This window comes from Lagopus leucura, unplaced genomic scaffold, assembly GCF_019238085.1.
Source record: "Lagopus leucura isolate 7727_CA_CO unplaced genomic scaffold, USGS_WTPT01 Super-Scaffold_1, whole genome shotgun sequence".
NCBI classification, from domain to species: Eukaryota; Metazoa; Chordata; class Aves; order Galliformes; family Phasianidae; genus Lagopus; species Lagopus leucura.
Genome location: NW_024962250.1, coordinates 26943544 through 26951969, shown reverse-complemented (window position 1 = coordinate 26951969; position 8426 = coordinate 26943544).

Genomic DNA, 8426 nt, shown 5'->3' with positions numbered 1-8426 from the left:
TAACACAACTTCTGCCTTTAACTTGCACTTGGAAGTAAAAGGACCCATTTTAACAAATTCTGCAGCCTCTCCCTGCTCCTTGAGTATTTTCTCAATATTCCAAAATAATGGATGTCAGGAAGAGTTGACAATGTTCAGAAACTGCAGGTGCATCTTCCATTCTGGCACAAGTGCAAATGGTCTGTGAAGGGCTCTCTACAAGGTTTTTCCTGAACAGATGTGACCCCATATTTTCATTTGGGCAAACTGAATCATTCCAGAAAAGAAAAGGAATTTAACAAATGCTCCAGGACAAAAGCACATAATTTGCTAGAAACTAATGAATCACACAATCACACACAGTCATGCTTCCCATTCATTCTCTTTATTAGTGCCCACACCATTGGTCCCCCTCACTGCAGTTTATTAAAGATCAGAGACCCTCTTTTAACTTCAAAGTCAGGGACATTAAAAAGACTGAAAGCCATTAGCAAATACCAAAAGAATGGTATTTCATGTCCCCATTTAAATTTTCACTTGCTTGTATTATTTTTCCTATTTCCCATCAAAGCCGTAGGAGGCGGTGATGCCGTTGGACTACTGCCTTATATCTTTCCAGTCTGCCTTTTTTGGTCCTTTCTGGCCCATTCTGGAACAGGAAAACAATGTGGGTGGCAGAAGGGCAGCTTCCACCACTTCATTAAATCAGCATTTTTTTAATTGAAATGTCTTGCAGAGACTTTCATTATACTTATTAATATACGACTTCACACCATTCTTAAAAACATTCAGCTATTATTATTTTATATTCAAATCCATGCACTTTTGATTTAATGATTAGATTTAAAACCTAAGTCCCAATATATACATATATATGTACTGGTGCTTGCCAGCTGGTAGCTGAGTAACGTATATCTACATCAATGATGCTTTAACGATGCATTGTTCTAATATATTACTGAAAAGATAGCACTCTCATGATAGATTGGTGCCATTCATTAGCGTAGCAAGGCATTTTTTATGATGTATTGTCCAACCAGTGTCATTGGAAAGGAAGAAAAGGCGCATACGAATTGGTAGGTTCTAATTTACTGTGTTTTAAAAACACTTCTAATATTCATAACACAAGAATAGCTGACTTAGTCTGAAGTGGAAGAGACATATTAAAAGAGAGTTATCTGAAGTCAGAAGGCATCATGCAGATTCTTCAGACATATCTTCTATCTACTTATACAAGCAGACAGAAAGGAAAAAAAGTTGAATGAGGAAGGAACCTAATATTTTGTTTTCACAGTGTACAGAGTCTGATGAGAGAGCAAGGACATTTACAGATGCAGGCAGGATGGATGCCTTTGCCTTACAGCTCCAGCTGATTCCATCTGCATGGACCCAAGAAACCGTAGCTGGAGCTGGCAGTATTCATTTTGATGGGTAATTTCTTGCCAAAACCTAGATGTTTGGATCCACCCATTGTGCCATTTTGGTTGGTATGACTGTCAGCACCCCATACACTTTGTAGGGAGTTAGGGGTAGAGAGCTTCCAGGTTCTCATGCTCCTTTGCTCACCAACAGCAGTGAAGCAAGAGCCAGAGCTATGGTTTTGCAGTCATGGACCATTGGCTGAATCTCTGTTAGAACAGAGGTGCACACGATTGTAGAACTGCACTCTGGATGCAGGCACTCAGTGGGTTTAATGTCTCCAGCTCATTGGTGAGACTGGCAAACAGTTGCCTGCAGGAGTGGGCCCCAGGATGCACTGGTGGCACCTGTGAATCCCATGCTTCAGGGTTTGCAGAGAGCTCTGATAACTGGCATGCAGAACAACAGCACAGCAAGGGAACCAAGGGAAAAAAAGAACAAGCGCAGATGAGCTGAGCGCAGGGCCATGCAGTGCAGCAAACCCTGCCTCCTGCCCAGTGCTGCTGGCTCTGCCCATGCTGGCACAGCTACATGCCTCTCTGGCTGGTGCAGCTGCAAAAGCAAAGCTTGAAAGGGAAATTCCTTCTCCTCCCTCCTTTCCAGCTGAAGCTTGTACTAGATAATCATACACCAAGCAGAACTTCTAAGAACTTCCTTCTCCAAAGCACTTCATCCCGTGGCTGTTTATAGAATCACAGAATGGCTTAGGCTGTAAGGAACCTTAAAAATCATCTAGTTCCAACTTCCTGCTATGGGTAGGGTTGAAGGTTATACCATAGTGTTCCAAACATAGGCTGCAAGACAAGAAATCACATATGCTACCTAAATACCAAAACTAGTGTGGGAAAAGCATTTGTTTCCTTAAGAAAAAAATGTTGCTGCACATGAAATATGAAATGCTTTGAGATTCCTGATCATGCTTTTCCTATATATGTCCTTCCACTGACATCAGCTGGAACAGTGAGTGAATAATAAAGAAGAAAGATAATGCTATTAAAAAGCAGAATCTCTGCTCACTGTTAATGTGCAGTAATGTAGTTAACATGTATCTCATGTAGGAATAAAGGCACTGAGTCGATATTGTAGTCCAGGCAGAAAATGTTAGACTTTAATTAAATGAAGTAAACATCTCATTAAATGTCTATTTTTACAGATGGTATTGAGTCTCATTGCCCCAGGGCTAAAGGAAACATGGCAATGAATAAGGTAAAATATGTTCCTTAAGAATTTTGAGTAGTAAATATTTTCTATGATCTAATAAGGTATAATAAGAAATCCTACAACATTAAAATACTTTAAGGATGTAAGAAAACTGATCTCTAGTCAAGTCACCTATAAATTAAACCACATTATTAGCTTTTAAAACCTCCTACTCTGATTATAATTCACAACTGCAGAAGACAATATTATTTCTTTTAGGGTTTTTCACACTAGAAGAGCAGAAACTCTCAGCTGCAAGGCAACCCTGAAAAGGGTATAGAGAAATTTGAACAATAAAGACATCACTTTTAGAAGTTTTCATTAGCTTTTGCTTAGACTTTTTAGACAGAGCAGCCTACTTTTATTTAACTTCTTCCCACAGGTTACATAGTGAGATTTGTACTCATTATGTTCTCCTTTGCCTTCAAAATTCAGGGCACACAGGGCTTTCCCCAAAGCCTACTTGTCACAGTGCTGGGCCTTCTCAGGTTCTGCATTTTCCCCATCTGGTATGAGCCCCTCACACCCATTGACTTCAGCCTATCTCTGAGATGAACTGTCTTCACACCTGGCCCAGCCCATCCTCTCCCCCATAGAAACAGAATCACTAAGCTTGGAAAAGAACACTAAAATCATCTAGTCCAATTGTCAACCTGTCACCACCATGCCCACTGTATAACCAAGATGTTATAATTGCAATATAATCAAAAGAGTAAGGCAAAGCTGTATAACCAAGATGTTATAATTGCAATATAATCAAAAGAGTAAGGCAAACAAGGATCACAAAAGAGAATAAGTAGAAGAGCTTACCCTTGGGTTGAGCTCACTAGAAGATATCAAAGAGGAGGATCTCCAGAAGAGATCCTTCCCCTCTGGTAGCCAGCTCTTAAATAGGTCCAGGAGGGGTGGAGCCTGGCTCCACCCCTTCCGGTAGCACAGGTGAATTGCCCTCACCTGTGCTCCTCTGGCTGACTCATGGCTCACCTCAGGTGATCAATCAGAGGTTCAGGCCGTGACTCAGCAGTTCCCATACACCCACTAAACCATATCCATCAGTGCCACAACTATATGCTTCTTGAACACCTCCAGGGACGGTGCCCTGGGCAGCCTATTCCAGTACCTCACCACTCTTTCTGAGAGTAAATTTTTCTTCATATCCAACCTGAACCTCCCCTGTTGCAACGTAAGGCCCCACTGCCTCTCGTCCATCTCTTCCTCCTTCCCCACATTACCTTTCCCACCCTTCCAGCTGATTTAATTGACTCCCTGGTGTTCTTGTCAGACTAAACACCCTGCTACTTGCTATCTCACCTGGCCCAGGGCGAAGCCATCCTCCATGCCCAGGCTTGGTGCCACCAAGACCTGCAGCACACACACCGGGCTTTGCATGACTTTTGCTTCCTGCATGTTTTTCTTGCATTGAACTCAGCCCTGTTGTCTACTCTATCTATGGAAGGCATCCTTGTATTGCCTTCAAGCCCTGAAAGACCCAAGAGCTATATATGTCTCTATCCCCTCTTCCTTTTCCCAACCAGCTCCTGGATGAGCTTTTGATAAGCCATAATACTTACGTGCAGAAGGAGGTCCAGCTTCATACATACATCTCGTATTGCTCATCAGATCTTGCCTGTGTGGTTGTTGGTCATTTACAGGAGACCTTGCCTTTCTGTCATGCCCAATGTTTTTCTCTGAAGCATCACAAGGTGTTGCTGGAGGCACAATGCCCAGTGCAGGTGATCAAACCCTCTCCTGTCTGCTCTGGAAATCAAGATCAGTCATGGCTTACAATCCTGGGAGCCAGATGGTTAGCAGGGCTGTTGAATTCATTTCTTGGTCTTGCTGTGCATAAATCCAACAAAATGCTCTTGTCTTCCTACAGCTGGCACATGTGCCTAACGATTTGATCTTCTGCATTTTAAATATTTATTCAGTATTTAATTTAAACCCCTGAGACTAATCCTAGTGTTTTAACTTAGCCCTCAACTAGTTTCAGTGAATCATCTCTGTCACTATTCAGTGATCTTCAACAAATTGGCTTCGTATACTAATGGGGCACAGTCCTTAGTCCCTTCTCTATTTGTATTTTGGGGGTATTTTGGAAAGAGATCTGGTGATTTTTGAAGTATTACAAGGCATTAAACTGTTGTTTCTGTCTTTTAAATTATAGATGGTATCCATAGAGACACTGAAGTTCTACATTGCTCTCTTGAATTGCCTGAAGAAGTGGCACTTAGAATTACATTTGGAACAATGCTAATTAGCAAATGCTGAATTTTAAACAAGCTTCGCAGCAAGGTTTTTGTCTGAGAGGAGCAGTAACCAGCAATTGACTGACCAAACCAACAAAGCTGAATTACAGACAACATGGTATTTAATTATTCATTAGACAATTTACAGGGTTAACTATAATAATAGGCACCATTCCCTTTCTGAGGAATCACCGAGCCAAGAATAAGTGCCTTAGAAATCCAGCATAATAAACAGTTGGACAGAATAAGCAAAATGAAATCTGCTTCCCAAATTATAGAGTTATTGAGGAGGGAAAATGCAGAAACAGACCTTTGCTGCCGCTGGATGGGAATGTGCCAATGCATGTACAGAACAGAAACAACCTGTCATGAACTCAATTCTGAGCCTTCAGAAACAGCTACTGCATGAGGAGCTTGATGAAGGAAACCACTGCTAAACTGAAAGGAGGAAGAAACACTTGTCCCTGTTCTAGAATTAGACCTGGAGGATGCAAATGGACTATGTCCCGCAATTTCAAGTGAAGCAATATCCAGAGGAGCCTGGCTGCTGTTGTTTACCATGTCAGATGGACACCACTCCTCATGGTGTCATGGCATCATGATGTCATGGTGGAAGCAGAAAAGGAGATGCCTAGGTGCAGGATCTGCACACAAGGCACTGTGAGCAGCACTGCCAGAAGCATTGCAGGTGGTGCCCAGTTACTCATGGTTAGACCGTAAGCCTAAATGTGAACTAACATTTAATTTCAAAGTGCATTACAGAGGGGATTAATAATTTGCCGCCATACATTGTGCCAAGTATTATGCTTGGATGAGGGCAGGCAGGCAGGCTGTTTTCATGATATGCCCGTTCTTTGTAAGGTAAGGTAACAAAGATTGCTGGGATTGCAGGCAAGGAACTCAGTCAACATGCTTATAAGTGTATGCTGCTGTAACTGATTTTTGTGGAGAGCACTGATTCATAGAAGATAAAGTGTTTTAAAAGAATACCAAAGTAATAGTTTAATTTTCAGCAGGAATGTCACGCAGTCTCTTTTGTCCTATATCAGGCTCTGTTGGGAATTTGTTGAAAGGCTCTAGGATGATCACTGCAAGCCTCAGTTTGTGGGGCTAAATCTTTTTCCCTTACTACATTCAATGCTTCTATTACTGCCTCAAATGTTTCCCATGCCCAGACAAGGCACCTCTGTCAATGACAGATCTGGACATGAAGAAATCCACAGATCAGGCTCTATTGCATGAACGCATCCCTGGTAGCTCTCAGGGATGAATGTGACACCTCAGGATGCAGCACAGTGATGTGACAGGCTTGTTCCTGCCACCTGCTCTGTGTTGGGAAAAACACTGGTGCAAAATGAGATGGCTCTGAAGCACTGCACTCTGCCTTGGCCTGGATGATGCTCTGTATGTTACACATCACTGTAAAGGGATTGTGTCTTTTGAGATCAGGTAAATGATTCAGTAGGATGAAACCTCCTATCTCATCAAAGGAAATCAAAGGTAACACCATCCACAGTGATGGTGGTATTTCACTGTCCTTGTTCTAGTATAACTACATATGTACAGGCTAAAAATGTAGTATAATAAAATCTATCTGAGGTGGTTCACAGTCTGTAACCAGTTATTTTCTTACTACTGCTTTTTCATATAAGTAGATGCCATACCACAAGTATTTGAATGTTCTGATGTTGGAGAACTTTCCAGTAATTACTGTGCATTGCAGTGCTGGTAAATAATATCTATGCTGAATCTGAATACAACAATAATCTCACCTCATGTATTACTTTCAACACAGCATCCATCATTATTAAGACTGCATATCCCAAAATGCAAGCAGGGCTCCCATAAGCATACAGTGATTTCCGTTATCCTTTTAGCCTGTATGCTGTATTCTTGCTAGTTTCCTTGGTGGCACAAAAAAGCTGGGTGCTAAAGCCTTTCAACTTCTTGTGCTGCCCTGGAAGTGAACCCCACACTCACCTCAGAGAGCTAACAGTCTCCTTGCACATTTCAATGGAGGAGAGAGTTTGCATTAGCGAGAGCCCAGAACAGGACATTTTACTTTGACAGATGGGAAGCACACAGATGCTGGATTGCCACTGTTGGTGGTTAAGACTGCTATTCTCAGCAACATTCAAGCACATCTGCTGAGATCAGCACATTTGCATAGGTTTTAGTGAGAGTATAGCTCTGCATGGTCACTGAAGGTTTCCTAGATGATCACATAAAGACAAAAAAAAAAAAAAAAAAAGAGGGCCCAAGGAAGCTGAGGGATCAGGCACTGGTGGAGTGCACCACAGCTGGGGCTGACAATCTCTCCAGCCCTGAGGATTTTAAGGGTGCAAAGCCTCAGTGAGACTCAGCTCCCTCCTCTTTACTTCCCAGGCTAGAAAAGGAGGGATCTGGACTGGATCATTTGGCTGAATGAAATGAACAGAAATGAGAAGGAAATGTTTGTTTAATAGTTTTACTCACTTTAATGTGTTTTCCTGTTACCTGGGAACAAATTAGCAATTATTCCAAATCTGATATTCCAAAGAATGCACCTCTGGAGCTGACTTGAATGCTTTTTTGGCTGTACCTCAGCCCACATGTGTTTTTGAGCAGTTTGGTCTGAGTCCAAAAGTAATTTAAATCCAAACAGTGCTCGTTGTTTTATAAGAGTGGCTCTGATTGCTGAATTAAACAGAAATATGAAAAATAAAATGAGAAAGAGCAAAGGAGTTTTTAACTGCTACAAAGCCCATCTGAATTTTCCATACGTATTATTACAGTGGCTCATTACTTGAAAGAATGATTCCAATCTACATTGGTCCAAGAACTATGAAGCAACAGTACTTCATACCAAAAGCTGTAATAAAGTCCATTATCCAGAGCTCACTCTCACAGAGCTGAAGATCTCTCTTTAGACTAATGTTCAGCTTCTGTATTTTCTGGCATTTGGCTGATTTATCCATCCAGCCACAATATCACAATGCTGCAGAATTTTATGTTTCATTTCTCAGCTTTCTAAAGGAAGAAAAATAAAAATGTAATTTAATGTGCTCCACAATTACTATTTCAGCATTACATCATCAGAAAAGCTGTCACTAACTAGTAAGTAAGTTGTCCCAGTGACAAGACAGAATTACCTAGCAACTGCAGAGAAGTCATTAACCCTTTTTTGAGTATGAAAAATATGTTGTAGGGAACAAATGCATATGCCCAAGTGCCTGAAAAATACCATCTTCTTCCATCTTGTGATTATGGTGTGAACATTTTACTCTGTAATTCTGGAGGAGTCCCGATTCAGTTCCATGAAAGAACATATGAGGACCAAGTGGCTTTGAAGGCAGCATCTGAGAAAGACAGGAAGCATGATGAATCACATGAGTGTTCTGTGTGCACACACAGGGTTTTATTCTTTAGCTTGAAGAAAGACAACTTGTTCAAATATTGCCACGTCTCAGGAGATTTACAATTATTATTTGCACAGCTCATGGGTCTTTGCAACACTTCAGAATTTCATCTGGTGTTTTAGGAAGCATGTTATGTTATGTTCATCCTATGTTCTGCATGGCAGAAAGAGACAGAATTATC